Source organism: Grampus griseus (assembly GCF_964374135.1).
Source record: "Grampus griseus genome assembly, chromosome: 7".
Lineage (NCBI taxonomy): Eukaryota > Metazoa > Chordata > Mammalia > Artiodactyla > Delphinidae > Grampus > Grampus griseus.
Genome location: NC_139001.1, coordinates 2629114 through 2645163, shown reverse-complemented (window position 1 = coordinate 2645163; position 16050 = coordinate 2629114). Strand labels below are relative to the sequence as shown.

Below are 16050 nucleotides of genomic sequence, written 5' to 3'. Positions count from 1 at the left end.
CTGTTCACATCTTTGCCCATTTTCTTTAGTGGTGTTTTTCCTTTTGTTATTGGTGTGTGTGTGTGTGTGTGTGTGTGTGTGTGTAAAATGGTTGCATATGTCATATATCCTATAATAATAAATATCATATATGGTATATGTTATGGTTGCATATATTACATGTGTCATGGAATAATCCCTTGTGTCTCATGCTGTAAACATCTTCCCAGTCTGTTACTTGTCTAACTTAATGTCTTTTTATATACAGAACTTTTCTATTTTGATATAAAATTTAATCAGCCTTTTTCTTTATAAGTTGTTCTGCTCTTGCCTTAAAAAAAAAACTGTCCTATCCTGGTAGTAGAGATGGTCTCAATAGTTTTCTTAAAATAGTTTGTTTTCTTTTTTACATCTAGGTCTCTAATCTGGAGTTTTTGTTTATGTCGTGGGTAGGGCTCTGCTTGTTTTCTCCTTGTGAGTGGTGCTGCCCTCTAGTGAACCCAGACCCCTCGTGTGTGGGTGTATTTCTGGGCTCTGCTGTTTTAAGTCCTGTGTTTCTATGTCTGGGAAAGACGTTCTAATTGTTCCCCTCCACTCCTCCCACACCCCAGGTTGTCTTGGCTATTACTCCTAAATCTTTCTGGCTTTGCATGAGCTTTAGAATCAGTCTGTGTGGTTCCATTGGAAGGTCCTGTTGTGATGTTGACTGGAACTGTTTTCATCCTTCTTGGTTTTGCTGTGGCTGCTCCCCCTTGCTCCATTGCCTGCCTCCCCACATAGCGGAGCTCCGCAGTGGAACTGGATGTGCTCACCAGCTACAGTTCACCCCTTCCCATCCTCTTGTGAATGACTCTTCTGAGTTGCTCTCGTCAAGGTCACCTGCCTTCCTGGTTGGTAAATCCTCCTCGTGATGCTCAGTCCTCATCTTACTGGAATTAGCGGCAGCACCTGGTTCACTTGGGCGCTCTTCCTGGATGTGCCCTCTCCCTTTGGCTCCCAGGACAGCAGCGTGCCTCTCTGGCGCCCTGCTCGGTGCCGGTCACCCCTGCTCCGTGCCGGTCACCTCTCTCTGTCTCCACTGCGGGTCTTCCTCCTCTCTCACTCTTCTTAGTATTGGCGTCTCTGTTGCTGGCTCGTCTGTTCTCTCAAACTGGTCCTTTCTGTTTGCTTTACCAAGTCACTTTCCTAAGCGAGTCTATTCTATCTCCTATTTCTTTTTGAGTTTATTATGGTAATTAATATTTGAATCAGTTAGGATTAGGGTTACCTGTGGGTGCAGGAAAGATCTGAAGCAACAGTGGCTAAAGTGGGCTGGAAGGTCCCGAGTCAGTCTGGAGGCGGTGGTGATCCAGACCCTTCTGCCTCCTTCCTCCACGCGTGACTTCCATTCCTCAGGGCACCTCGTGGGCCACAACGGCTGTTGGCTCTAGCCTTCGCGACTGCGTTCCAGCCAGCAAGAAGGAAAAGGGAAGTAGGAGAAGGGCCCACCTCTTCTCTTTTAGGCTATTAATGGAAGTGATGCACACTACTTCCATTTACATTATATTGGCCAGATCTTTGTCACGAAGGGGTCTGTGAAGTGACACCTTTATTCCAGGCATCCGTTTGCTTAGCTAGCAGTCAGAGGTTCCATCACTACAGACCACAACTTGCCAGATTTTCTCATTGCCTGGCATGGGTCAGAAAATGATGATTTTGCAAGGCACTTGGGTAAGTGGCGGAGGCTGCCTGCCTGGCTAGGGGCCGAGGGTTCTGGAACCAGCACGGCTACCACATGTGGGCTGCACACAGGGCAGGAAGCTTTGCTGTAAGTAGGGAGGTCAGACACGGGGTCAACCAGCAGTCCCTTCCACGGAGCTTCTCTAGGAAGTTGCTTATTTCATGCACATTTTACGGAGTCATGGCAAAAAGATCTTTCGAGATACTTTTATGATTTAAAAAATATATCTACGGTTATAGTTTTCCTTTTCTTCCAAAATTTTTGCGTCTTTTTTCCTTTGATAAGACTTTGAAAAAACTATTGAAGGAGACACCCTCTAGCAAAGAATCAACCTTTGGTTTTGTAGATATTCACTTTTATTTTCATTTCATTGATATCTACTCTTTATTCTTCCTCTTAATTTCTTTGGGTGTTTAGTTTTTCTAGCCTCTTGAGTAAAAGACACAACTCATTTATTTTTCGTCTTTATAATTTTAAACAAATATATTTAAGACTGTACATCTCCCTTTAAGCATGCTTTATATCCTTAAGTTTAAAGTTTTTTGAATACTAAAAACTCCTTGAATTTTAATATGAAGTAGTTGGTTGTTATTTCTTCTTTAACATGTGGGCTATTTAGGAGTCTGGTCTTTAGTTTTTTGTTCTTTTTTTTCTTTTTGTGGTATGTGGGCCTCCTAGTGTTGTGGCCTCTCCCATTGAGGAGCACAGGCTCCGGACGCGCAGGTTCAGCGGCCATGGCTCACGGGCCCAGCTGCCCCGCGGCATGTGGGATCTCCCCGGACTGGGGCAGGAACCCGTGTCCCCTGCATCGGCAGGCGGACTCTCAACCACTGCGCCACCAGGGAAGCCCTGGTCTTTAGTTTTTAAACATAACGGTTTTTAAAAAGTTGTGTGTTTTTTTTAGCAGTATCTAACATAGTTGCATGTTCAAAGAATTTGGTCTGTATGATGTTGATTATTTGGAATTGAGACTTTCCTTGTGGCCTAGTTTGTGGTCAGTTTTTATAAATGTTTCAGAGTGCTTGCAGAGCATGTTTACTTTCTCTCTTTGGTGTCCACACTTCAGTGCACACTGCTGATTTCACGGAGAGGTGATTGGACGACTATGTGCAGACCGTGTCTATCTATGATTTTTGTGTATTAATCATAATATTAATTGCTTATCTTCTCTACCTTATTCAGAAATTCAAATAGTAGGTGTTTGCTCCCACGTAACTTGTAGTGTGCCCTTAGTTTCGGTACTTTTAATTTTTTTGGAAGGAGCACTTTTTTCAATGCTAAGGAAGTACATATTTGTAATCTGGGCATCTCTCCAGCCTGTCTTTGAAGTTGTGTTGGAAGAAAAGCCGTTCCTTATTGTGCTAATGGACTTGAGGAATACATTATAGAATAAATATGTGAGTCAGATTGCTTTGAGCATTTTCTTCATCATCCTGACTTACTTGCTCTCTTTTCAAGAGGAAATATAAACTTTGTTAATAGTACGATATTAGCCCATGCCAAGTATTTTTTTCCTTCAGATTTATGAAGTTTTTGAAAAACAACCAGAAAAGCAGTTTTATGACAGTGTTCCTTATGCTTTAAAAATGCTTGCTTTTTCAGCTTTATAAATGAAGATGCTTGGGAGAATAACCAGCAGTGTCAAGGATGGTTCACTCAGTTTAAACTACCATTTAAAGATTTCTCACTCCTAATTTTTCAATCTCCTTTTATACAGTCTTCTCTCGGGTGTTTTTTCATTTTATATCTGTTCTGTGAATGTTAAGGTTCAGATGCTTTTTCTTTGCATTTAAATTCTTTATTTTGAAATGGACTCAGAGAGTCTATTTCTCTTCGTAGATTTCTTTCTCTTCGTTTATTTAAAGTTTTGGTGATCTTACTCTCTTCATCTTCTCAGTCACATAAACCATGTGTTGTACTGGGACTGCTAGAGGTCATACATCTCTTCAGATGGGAACCTGAGCGTGTGTTGAATTGGACCTGCATGTATGTATTTCACTGCCCTTCTGAAGGAAAGCTGTCATAAGGACCTAAGGTAGCACCCACACATCATAGAGATTATGGATGACTGTCTTAGAGAAGCACTTATTTGGGCATATGAGAACCTCTTGTATCTTGAAATGCCTCTTGATGGATAAAATGATCTTATCACAAACATGTTATATTTTAATTGTAATAAGTAGAATATAGCTAATAGTAATTACCTAAATTCTTATATGAAAGTCAGGGGTCTCGGTCGTGTTCTCTTTTCCTTTGGTGATCTGGATAGATCGTCAAGTTATTTCTTATTTTGGTAGCTAGATGGTGCAATTTCATTACAAATTTCTTAACCCTGTTAGAAAACTGCTATTCCAAATCCCTGCTTAACTGAAATCCTGCGCCTGATAAATGTATTCTTAGTTTGGAAGTTCATGGTCCTAGTATTATTGGATGTTCTTTTGCTAAGAATATTGTTCCTGTTTAAATTGCTATGAAAGAAATAAAAGGGAACGTATGCTACGATATTTCTTCACTGGTGAGACTTTTAATAGCTAAACTGGGGAACCCCTGAAATTGATTGTAATCATGAAGAGTTACAGGGTTTTTGTATTTCTTTCTTTCTTTATTTGGAAATAAGGGGATAGTTTTACATTCCCAAGTAGTGCAGTGTTTTCCAATACACAGGCTGGGGATTTGGAGTTTTGAATATAAAATTAAAACAGGGGCTTCCCTGGTGGCGCAGTGGTTGAGAGTCTGCCTGCCGATGCAGGGGACACGGGTTCGTGCCCCGGTCCGGGAAGGTCCCACATGCCGCGCAGCGGCTGGGCCCGTGAGCCACGGCTGCTGAGCCTGCGCATCCGGAGCCTGTGCTCCGCAACGGGAGAGGCCACAGCAGTGAGAGGCCCGCATACCGCAAAAAAAAAAAAAAAAAAAAAAAAAACTTAAAACAGAATTATCAACAGTATCACTTCAAAATACTTACAGATAATATACCATGGATATATTATAGACCACAAAAGTGGTTTAGGAACCATCAAAACATTGTCTGTATCTGAACTTTGTGAAGATAATTATGAGGACGTAGGCCTTCTCTCTATATCCTGTGATGTGGTTTGTTATGTGGATGAGGAAACTTTACCTGAAAAAATATATATGTGACTTAACAACTTGGATTATAAGAATTAGCTATAGTCCTATAAACATTTCCAAATTGAATGGTCATCATCTCTTTAATATGTTTACTCAGTGAATGATGTGACAAATATTTTTACTCAAAATGTCAACTTAAAATTCATATCATATTGTATCTATACTTTCCTAGATTTTAGTTCTGTCACGCTAAGTAATTTTGGCCTCAATTCCAAAGTTCTGTGCTTTGCATAAAAAATACCTTGAGTTTGACGGATCTTGACAGCCTGAGCCTGTAGGTGGACATCCAGTTACGGGGTAGTGTGGGGCCTGGGGTTAACTGTACTCACTGTGACGCGTTCATGAAGGCAGGAGGGGATTGTGCTGTGGAAGCCACAGGGTGGACGTCAGTTGGTTAGGGTTAGGATTCAGAGTGAGTTTACACAAACTGACTGTAGAAAAGTGCAGGGGGTAGTCTTGGGAGCAGAAGGTAGACAAATAAGAGAGATTTCGTCACACGTCACAGAAGCTCCAGCTGCCAGACTCGGGCTCGGTCGACAGGAAGAGACTGCAGGTGCGCTGCCCTGACTGAAGGGTAATTCTCGCTAGTTTGTGCAGGTAGGAAGACTAGAAAATATCCATGAGATGTCATGAAACGGTTTTTTAAGAAAAAAAAAAAAAAAAAACATTAGAAATCAAGGCTTACAAGGAGTGGCGTAAAAATGATCTAGCTGAGCCATTGCCGGCTCAGCCTGCCTCGGCTGGCCTGCTGGTGCAGGTCTGGCCTGGTCCCCTGAAGCCCAGCATAGAGCAGCCTTGCAGGGCGGGTCTCCAGTTGTCTCTGCTGGTCCAGGTGGACTGCAGGTCCGTGGGTGACAGAGGTAGGAGAGTCACGTTCCCCATGCAGCATCTCCTGTAACCTCACCACCTTGTGCCGAGCCCTGCCCGGTACCATCGATGATTTACAGTGGGCCCTCTGCACCCGTGGGGTCTGAATCCACAGATTCAACCAACCTCAGACAGAAGATATTTCAAGAAAAAAAAATTCCAGAAAGTTCCAAAAAGCAAAACTTAAATTTGCAGTGCTGGCAACTGTTTACATGGCATTTACATTAAATTTACAGCTATTTACGTAGCATTTATACTGTATTAGGTGTTATGAATAATCTAGAGGTGATTTAAAGTATACTGGAGGATGTGACTTGGTTATATGCAAACTCTTCGCCATTCTACATAAGGGACTTAAGCATCCGAAGATTTTGGTGTCTGGGGTTCGGGGGTGGGCCTGAACCAATCCCCGGATACTGGGGGAGGACTGCACTGCTGAGGAAGTTGGGGTCCGGGCGTCTCCGTACCTTGCTGAGGTCTCACGCCCAAGGCCTGGGGCCCAGCTCTTATTCTGCTCCTGGGCAGAGGGTCTTAACGCAGTAGGGCCCGTGGGCTGCTTGGGGACACATCTCAGATTCACCAGAAACCGCCCCCTCCCCCACCCCCCAGTTTGCAGGGGCAGAACCTGTGCTGTGTGGATTGGGTGGAGCAGCTCGTTCCTAGAACTGGTTTAATCCTGAAATCCATATGTCTTTGTCTTCACTTTAAACAAAGACATTTATTTCCTGGTAACTATTCTTATTCTTAGTTATTTTGGTCCATCCTGAAACATACCCATTTGTGCTTACTGTTTTAAGTGAGAAACACGTTTATTTTATTTTGCTAGTTCCCCTCTCTTTATTGTTCCTATGTGTTTACTTATGACTTGAAAAGCAGCTTCCAGGGAAGCTCTGTTGCTGGAAGGACCAGACCTGGATGAATAAATTAGGTTTCCTTGAGCTTCTAATGTAATCTGGGCCACATGGCCATGTCAGCGAGACCGAGCTGGAGGAACCAAGGGCACGGCCCTGCCGCTCTCCTGGGGTCCGGGTCACAGCGGTGCTGTAGTCGAGGAAAACTGAAATGCTTGGCATTGAAATACTTGATTTCCTACTTACAGCAGTGACGCATGTATAATTTTTCATATTGGAGCATTATCAAGGTTTTCTAATCAAATCTCTAAAACATTCTCTCCCCAGCAGGCGGAACCCTTTAATGACGAATAAAGCCTTTCCATAATCCTTGTCACAGAGGCCAGGACTGATGGCCACTTAGTGAAGGGCTTGTTTTATGTCAGGGTTTTGCTCTACATAAGCTATAAATTTTAGAGAATATTCTTAAATCCCTTAAAGAAAAACAGATCTTAAAATAAAGTAGAAATGTGTATTTTTTAGACATCGCTATTTATAAATTATTTACAAATAAATACACTGTATCCTAATACTCTTCCATGTGTACCGCATATTACAGACAAGGTGTGCTATAAAAGTTTTATTTGTTAGGTTTTGAAACTCAGGAGTAATTTCCGCATATTAATATCTTTGAGACTGATTAGGTTTCCAGGTAGCTTTTAAAAGCTTGACCGTACTACAGATAGAGTCACTTGCAGTGAAAAATGATAGACAATTATGTTGTAATAGTAACAGCTAAACAAGGCAAAGAAAATACTTTTAAATAATTTTAAAAGCTACTTTTGAAGAAAAGCAGATTTAGAAGACATTTAAAGTTGTGAGGACCACTTTTGAGCACTTTCAGATACTTCAGAGATGACTGATGGGGATGTTTAAAGTGAAAAAGGAGTGTGTGTCATGGCCCTCCTTCCAGGGCCACTCCCGCTCTGCTCCTCGGGTTAGTCTGGGCTCCACATTCAGCCCTCGACTGGGTGAAGCCGGCTTAGCTTCTAGGGAAGGAAGGCCTTCTCCGAAGCCCATCCTGGGGTGGCAGCAACAGTCATCGTGCCCCGGGGTTGGTGAGCTTCTGTTATGGGCCAGGCCCTGAGCCACGTGCCTGGATATGTTGCCACAGTTAATTCTCACAGTAATCTTACACTTAGAGAAAAGTTGCACGTACAATACAAAGAAGTTTCCCCTCTGAACTCTCTGAGAACAAATTGCTGTTATCACTCCCGCATACTTTCCTGAGTAAGTTCTCTGAACAGGGGCATTCTCTGCACTACAACAGGGCCACCTTCCCCAGGAAATGAGCGCTGCTACATTGTTACCATTGTTACCGTCTTGGGCGGGAATAGCCCAGAAGCAAGGCCCTGCTCTTCTCACTGGGTCCCGTCACGGGGCATGTGTTTTAATCTGTCCCGTTCTGCCTCGGATCTCACGGTGTCTGCCAGGCTTCTCCACTGGCAGGTTACTTTTTGTAGTAAATAATACTTTGTGGGGAAGCGCTTTGGAACCACGTAAGTATCCTGTTCTTCACTAACTTTCATTTTAATTATTTATATCACTATGGGCTCATGGTTTCCAATTTAGTTTTATCGTTATTTTAACGCTCAGATGGCCTCTGATTTGGCCAGTGGGGGCTCCTTCAGACTGGCTTCTGTGTCCTTTCATTCTGCCCCTGTCATTCTTTGAGTTCTTCCTTTCTTGGCCTTGCCTGTACTTTCCCTGCCTCAGCCCTGGTTCCGTGCAGTGGAGAAGGGTCTTTAGAAACCACGATCTGCTCACTAGGTGTGCTCACTGCTTTTGAAGTGTTTCTGCTCTCAGGCCCTCTCGCTGGTCAGAGCTAAAGAGGAAAAGTGTGTGAGTGAGTGTGTGTGTGTGTGCGCCAGTTTTCTGCTTCTGTATTTGTATTTCTCTTTTCCAACAGTGTGAAACCTGGCTCTCGTTTTCCTTTGTAGATGAGCTTATACATGACTCCCCCTTGCATGTAGCCGGTCCCCATTGCTGCTGTCACCCCTGGCCTGTGTGGCTGCCCTCTTCACCCACCTTGGGTTCCAACAGCCCTTGCCAGAACAACAGTGTGACCGCTGCCCTGTGGACGAGCTCTCCGTCACTCCTGGACTAGCCAGCCTCCCCGCACGGCTGCCCTCTCTGCAGCCTGCGTTGACTGCTGCCCGCTTCCTCCCTTTCCCCTCCCCACCCTGGGCCCGCGAGGCTTCCCACCCCTGCAGATGCTTTCCTTGCTCTGCCCACCTCGTGGCTTCAGGGCTGAATGGTTCAGGAGGGAAAGGAGCCAGGAAAGGCCACTTACTGGCGTTCCCTCGGATGGGAATCTCATAAGGTAAGGCATCTCATTTCCCCCTCCCGTGGCTCGCATAGTATTGGACATAAGTGAGTGATCATTACCTGTTGACTAGGTGAATTTCAGAGCTACTGAACAAAAGTTAGGAGAGAAAGAGGGACATGGAGGAGAAGGAATGCTAACATGTGAGGAAGCCCTTGGCAGAGATGAAATGAACAGGAGGGGCTGCGGCCTCGGGAGCCGCATACTAACTGCTGGCTGGTGCTTCCAGCCCCTCCAGTGGCGCTCTCCTGGCGCAGAGCCCTGGATGGCCTGACCGCCGGCCGCCGGGTGGTGGAGAGCAGGCACACAGCCCCCTTGCTCTGCGGTTTTCTGCCACAACTTGGAAGTTTGCAGTTTGAACAGTAATTCAGATTTCCAAGTAAAGTGTGATAGGCATGACACTTAAATGGTTTTCTGACCTAGATTAATGTGATGTTAAACATAAAAGTATGCTTTTTAAGAGGTGCTTTGGTACTTTCACAAAAGCAAGAAGCTTAACCTGCGGTGGGCCTGCACTTAAAAGGGCTGTTATGTTCTGGGTAAAAAGAGAACTCACAATATTGGCAGTATTGTTGGGATTGAGGTTTTGTTTGTTTGTTTGTTTTTAACTATTCTATAGGTATACTGTAGGGCAAGAAACAATAGGTCCTTTTTTTTTTTTTTTTTGTGGTACGCGAGCCTCTCACTGCTGTGGCCTCTCCCATTGCGGAGCACAGGCTCCGGACGCGCAGGCTCAGCGGCCATGGCTCACGGGCCCAGCCGCTCTGCGGCACGTGGGATCTTCCCGGACCGGGGCACGAACCCGTGTCCCCTGCATCAGCAGGCGGACTCTCAACCACTGCACCACCAGGGAAGCCCCAATAGGTTCTTTTCAAAGGAACCAAAGTCAGATTTGCTTTTACACTTCTCAGCAGCCCTAAATGCCCGAAGAAAATGGAATAATAATAGTGGTTATAGCATTTGGAGAGAAACAGATTGACCCAAGGTTCTTATTATTTAGTCAGGTTGGCGTCTCATATGCAGAAATAATGAAAGACGTACCCAGGTAATGCGAGGGCTCAAAAAATATTGCTCTTGGGTTCTTCTTGGAAAAAATGATTGCCTAAAATATAGTCTGTCTAGATAACTAAGAGATCAAAAAAGCAGCCCAAGCCCACCCCTCTGGAAAGGGGAAGGTAGGCCTGACCAGTGCAGGAGCCACTGGTCAGATGCATTTGGGCACCCGGAAGTGGCTGGTCTGAACTGAAAAGTGTGCTGTAAGCTTAACAGACGCAGCGGGTTTATAAAAGACATAGAAGGAAAGAAGACAGAAACCATCTCGTTAGTAATTTTTATATTGACTGCATGTTGAAACAAGATTTTGGACAATGTTAATTAAAAATTCATTGAAGTTAATTTCACCTACTTTCCCTTTTTTAACGAAACTAGAAGAAAATGTTAAGTTACATATGTGGCTCACATGTTTGTAGTGGGTATCGTTGGTGTGAACAAAATGAATTAAAATTGAGCATTAAAACCAGTTAAGCAAAGAGAATTTGAATGGGCTACAGAATTAAATGTGAAATCCTTAAGACAGCTTTCAAAACATCAGCTTTATAGAAAAATAACACAGTAGCAGGTAGTGGGGTAGAGAGTCAAGGGAGGTCAAGTCGCATGAACGGCGTCATTTACTCACTTTTCCTTGTCCTTCTTCAGTGTCTCTTGATTACTCAGTTCTTAATTTTAATCTAGTCAAATTCTTCAGTCTTGTCCCTTGTCATTAGTGCTTTCTGTGTCTTCGTTAAGAAATCCTTGTCTCTTCTAAGGCCAGAAAGGTATTTCTTCTCTTTAAAAAACTAATGCTTTCTTATGACATTTAAGTCCTTGATCCATGTGGAGTTGATTTTCCTGTATTCCTTGAGGTAGAGCTACAATTTTTCCCCCCAGTTCTTCCTCCTTTCCACACTGATCTGCAATGCTGCCTCTGCTGTATATGAAGGCTCTTCCTGGATTCTCTACACGAGAGGCTAGCAAACTTTTTCTGTAGAGGGCCAGGTAGTAAATATTTTCGGCTCTGAGAGCCGTGCAGTCTGTGCCCAGTACTCAATGTGGCCATTGTAGTGAGAGCAGCCGTAGACAACACGCACATGAACGTATCCGTAAATCAACTTTTATTTATGGACACTGAAATGTGAATTTTATAGGACTTTCGTGTGTGTCACAGAGTATTATTCTTTAAATATTTTTTCAAGTGTTTAAGAAAGTGAAAGGTCACCATTCTCAGCTCATGGGCTGTATGAAAAGCAGGCGGTGGGCCAGGCTGTGGGCTGTGGGCTGCACTGTCTCGCTGGCCCTGCCCTGTCCACCCTGCTTCAGTCCCTGTAGCTTTACAATAAGGCCCCACGTCTGGGAGCTTGGCTATTACTGGCCCTTTCCACTGCCGTGTAAACGTTATAACCAGCTTCTTGGGTTCAGTGGGTGTGTTCACGCACAAGATGCTGCGTTTACTTAGCCGCCTTTTGGGTCTTCCCGTGAATGTTGAGGATCTTCTCTGTAGAGGTTGTGCACATCTCTTGTTAGATTCTGTCTGGGTTCTCCAGAGTTCGTTCAGTTATTGTAAGTGCTGTATGTTTACAAACTGTTTTCTGTTTGTTGCTGGTAGGTAGGAGTGCTGTTGATTCATAACCAGCTTCCTTGATAAACTGATTACGTTCAAAATGCGTCTGTTGATGCTTTTGTGGTCTGTGCTGTAATAGCCACTGGATACTAAGGTAGATGATATTGAGATGCAGACGGGGGGGGTCCAGGAGGCCGAGGGGCTGGTCAGCGCGCAGCGGGGACTCGCACCCAGGCCTTCTGACCCCAGCCCGTGTGCCACCTCGAGTCGAGGCGGCTTCACCTCCTTCCCTGTCCTCACGGTTTTCTTTTCAGGGTTTAGTTGCTCTGGCTGGGGCAGTAATGAACTAGTAGTCGTGAGAGTGAGCAATCTTGTTTCCTTCCTGATTTTTAATGGACATGCTTCTAGAAGCTACCCCTTCCTGATATTGTTGTAGCAAAAACAAGTTGAGAAGGTACGATTTTTCCCAGTATGGGGCTTTTATCTTGAATGGGTGTTGATTTTATTAAATGTTCTTTCCGCATTGATTGAGATGATTCTGTTGTCTTCTTTTAATTTGATAAATGTCACTTATAGCTTTTCTCATATTAAACTATTCTTACGTTCCTGGTATACAACCAGCATTGCTGTGATCTGCTATCTTTTTTATCCACTGCTAGATTCTAGTTGCTGATTAGTATTTTTCCACTTATATTCGTGGGTGAAATGGGCCCCTGATTTTCTTCCTCATGTGGTCTTCGTCTTGTTTTTGTCCCCAGGTTAAGAATGAATTGGGGAGCGTCCTTTTCTTCTCTCTGGAAGAGATTGTAGATGATGGAATGATATATTTCTTGACAATTTGGTGGGACTCACCTGTGAAACCATCCGAGTGTGGTGTTTCTTTTGTGGGAAAAATTTAAACTACTGCTTTTATTTTTGTACTAATTATGGGCGTATTCAGGCTTCTATTTCTTCCTGAGTCAGTTCTGGTTATTAATTTCTTTTAAACTATCAAGCTTGGGGCTTCCCTGGTGGCGCCAGTGGTTGAGGGTCCGCCTGCCGATGCAGGGGACGTGGGTTCGTGCCCCGGTCCAGGAGGATCCCACATGCCGCGGGGCGGCTGCACCCGTGGGCCATGGCCGCTGGGCCTGCGCGTCCGGAGCCTGTTGCTCCGCAACGGGAGAGGCCACAACAGTGAGAGGCCCGTGTACTGCAATAAATAAATAAATAAATAAACTATCAAGCTTATTGCAAAAAAGCATTTTAAAAAAAATTTATTTATTTTATTGTTTTATTTATTTATTTTTCAGCTGCGTTGGGTCTTCGTTGCTGCGCACGGGCTTTTCTCTGGTTGTGGCGAGCGGGGGCTACTCTTTGTTGCGGTGCGTGGGCTCATTGCGGTGGCTTCTCTTGTTGTGGAGCACAGGCTCTACGCACACGGGCTGCTGTAGTTGTGGCACACGGGCTCAGTAGTTGTGGCACGCAGGCTCAGTAGTTGTGGTGCACGGTCCCAGCTGTTCTGCGGCATGTGGGATCTTCCCGGACCAGGGCTCAGACCTGTGCCCCCGGCATTGGCAGGCAGACTCCCAACCACTGCGCCACCAGGGAAGCCCGCAAAAAAGCTTTTGATAGAACTCTTAAACATCTGCTCTATTTGTAATTTAGTTTTTTTTTTTAATTAATAATATTACTTATTTGTGCTTTTTCCTTTTTTTTAAAATCACTTTTTACAGAAATTTGTCACTCTCTTAAAACCACCGAATTGTGGCTTTGCTGATCTTCACTTTGTATCTTTGATTTTACTTTTTACTGATATTTCAAGTTTTCTTTATTTCCTTCCTTCTACTCTTTGAGTTTTTTCTGTTTTGTTTTTTAATTTCTTAAGTTGGACACTTGTTACTAGTTTTTATTTACCCTTAAAAAAAAAACCTTAATATAAACTTGTTTTATGATTATAAATTATTTTGTTTCAGAAGTCAGTATTCGGGACTTCCCTGGTGGTCCCGTGGTTAAGACTTTGCGATTCCACTGCAAGGGGCATGGGTTCATCCCTGCTCAGGGAACTAAGATCCCACACAGCGCATAGCGCAGCCAAAGAAAATCCAAGTCAGTGTTCATTCACTCACCAGCCGTTTATTGATCACCTGCCATATCCTGGGCACTGTTCTAGGCATCAAATCAGAAATGGACGTTAAATGCTATCAAATATCTTTTTGGCAACTGTTGAGATTGTCATATATTAATAGAATTCCTAATGTTGAGCAATTCTTTCATTCCTAAAATAATCTTTGCTTGGTCATAGACTATTATTTGTCCACTGCAGAACTATATTCAATTTACTACTATTTTAAAATAGAAGTTTGTATCTTTATTCAAGTGAAATTAACCTGGGGTGTTTGTTCGAATGTGTCTGTGTATTGTCATTAGGTGTTACGATCAAGATTATGTTGGTTTTATAAAATTCGCTTTTTTCCTGTGCCCTAGACAGTTTAAGTCAGAGGACTGATCTGGTTCACAGAGGTTTCATGGAGCCTTGAGGCTGGGTGCCCTTCCTTCCTCTCAGACAGAGGTTGGTCCCCTCGGGGGCTCCTCTCCCCAGGGCTGCTATCAGAAGCAGGAGCTCACTTCCTATCTGACGACAGCTTGAGAACAAGTAGCTCGGAGCTCACAGGGTTTCCTGGTCCCCAGCTGCTGACAGTCACAGGTTCCCATGCTCTTGCCTGCGGGGCACATAGGTCGTGGGCAGTGAGGCCTGGGTAGGGGTCCTTCTCCTACACACGTGGGTCAGCTTGCCACCCCCCACACCGGGAAGCCCTGGGAGGGACACTGGGTGCAGCTGCCCTGCGAGAGCTCGGCGGGATCCCAGAGCTGAGGTTTGTCCCCTCTGTGCTCCCTCTGTCCGTAGGAGGTGGGGCGGGGCTGTTGTCAGGGTGTAATTAGCGGCTTGCTTTCCTGATTGCTTTCCTGCGGGGCAAGCCGCCTCCTCCCCTGGGTTGTGCTGTGGGCCGGCGGCTTCCGGCCTCTCGGCTGGTGGCCAGTATCAGGACCTGTCACAGAAATCCCCGCTCAAGTCCCCGCTCACATGTCGCCTCTTCAGAGGCCTTCCCTGCCTGCCGGCTACACCAGTCCTCCCTCCAGCCCCTCACCCACGAGAGTCCGACCCGACTATTCTCTTCATGGCATCGGTGGCCACCTGGAATTGTAGAATGTGTTTTTGGACTGACTCGAGTGCTGGAGGAGCGAAGAATAATGAGTCCCGGTTTAAGAAGACCTAATTGTGCCATCTGTGTCTGCAGGGCACCTGCAGCACTCTTGCCACTGTCCTCAGCGCCCTCAGGGTGTCTGGGACCCAGCGTCCTTTATTTGCATTTCCTTTGCTCCTCCTAGCCTTGGGCACACTGCTTATGCTGATCATGAATTCTGCGGAATGTATTTTCTGCTGAAGACCTCTGATATCCGGGTACTTCCAGTTACAGGCTTGAGTGTTGATTTCTTCTCCATTTCCCATGCCAGCAGCTGTGAAATTCACTGGGGTCATAGCCCAGTAACTGCCTTCGGGGGTTAATGCTTAATTTGGGTGTGATTATTGTATCTGGTATTTTTAGAGCCATTAGATATGGTAAGAATTTAGAAGTCTAAATATGAAAAAATAAAACTGGAGCCAGAATTATAAGCACAGATTGGAGCAGTAGGCTCAATAGAAAATGATAAATATTTTAGCAAGACATTTAAAGTAGCAAATTCAGTTAGTTAGTAAAGGGATGGAAAGGAAAGCAAAATAATTTAAGGATCCTAATGGGCATTTCCAGAGATGATAGTGAAAAGAGAAAAGCACTTCTAAAGTGTATTTTTAAACCTAGATTCATTTGCTTCCACTGCCTACATCATGGGAGGTGATTATAAAGTACAGAGCAAGTGAACTTTAGAACCCTGTATCCTTTGAAATTTCCTTAAGGTACATCTGCTCAAACAGTCTGTGCCTTAGCCCTGTCCAAAGGGTCTTGTTAAATGTTGGTGCTGGGTCTGCCCCACACCCCTAGGTCAGTCTTCGGGCAGGATCCTGGTGTGCGTATGTTTAAAAACTTCCCCAGGTGATTCTGATGCACAGCCAGGAATGAGACGGTGCCTTCAAGCTTCTGCGCCAGGTGTTCGCTGACCCCTGGAGGGATGAGGTAGGAGTTGCTTAGCCTCCACTTCTGGTTCCTGTGCACAAGGGCTGATCCCATTAAACCCTTAGAAGACCTGGGGTCAGTGCCCGGGGAGGAAAGAGCCTGTCCACTCCCTCCATCCCTGGGTGGTAGCAGTGGCCTTCTTGGACCTGGCTCATTTGGGTGGGGGGGCCGTGGAGCTATGGACTTGAGGCAGACCTAAAAGCATCGTCCTAACCAATAGGGAACATGCACTACCTCCTGCCTGGTGGCCTGTGTGCTCCAGTTATAGCTTCTTCCTCTTGCTGACATGCAGGGAGTGGGGCCTGTTCCTCGCCGGTGCGTCTGCCCAGGTTGCTGTTTCAGGAGCAGGGACTGTTTCTTGCTGGCCCTGGCTTGCATGAGCCTAGCCACTC

General features: G+C 44.9%; 1 protein-coding gene across 2 annotated transcripts in view; it reads left to right on the top strand.

Annotated features, from left to right (window-relative positions):
• Positions 1 to 16050, top strand: part of TRAF3IP1 (TRAF3 interacting protein 1) — a 67821-nt gene that overhangs the window by 35256 nt on the left and 16515 nt on the right. The window lies entirely within an intron of this gene.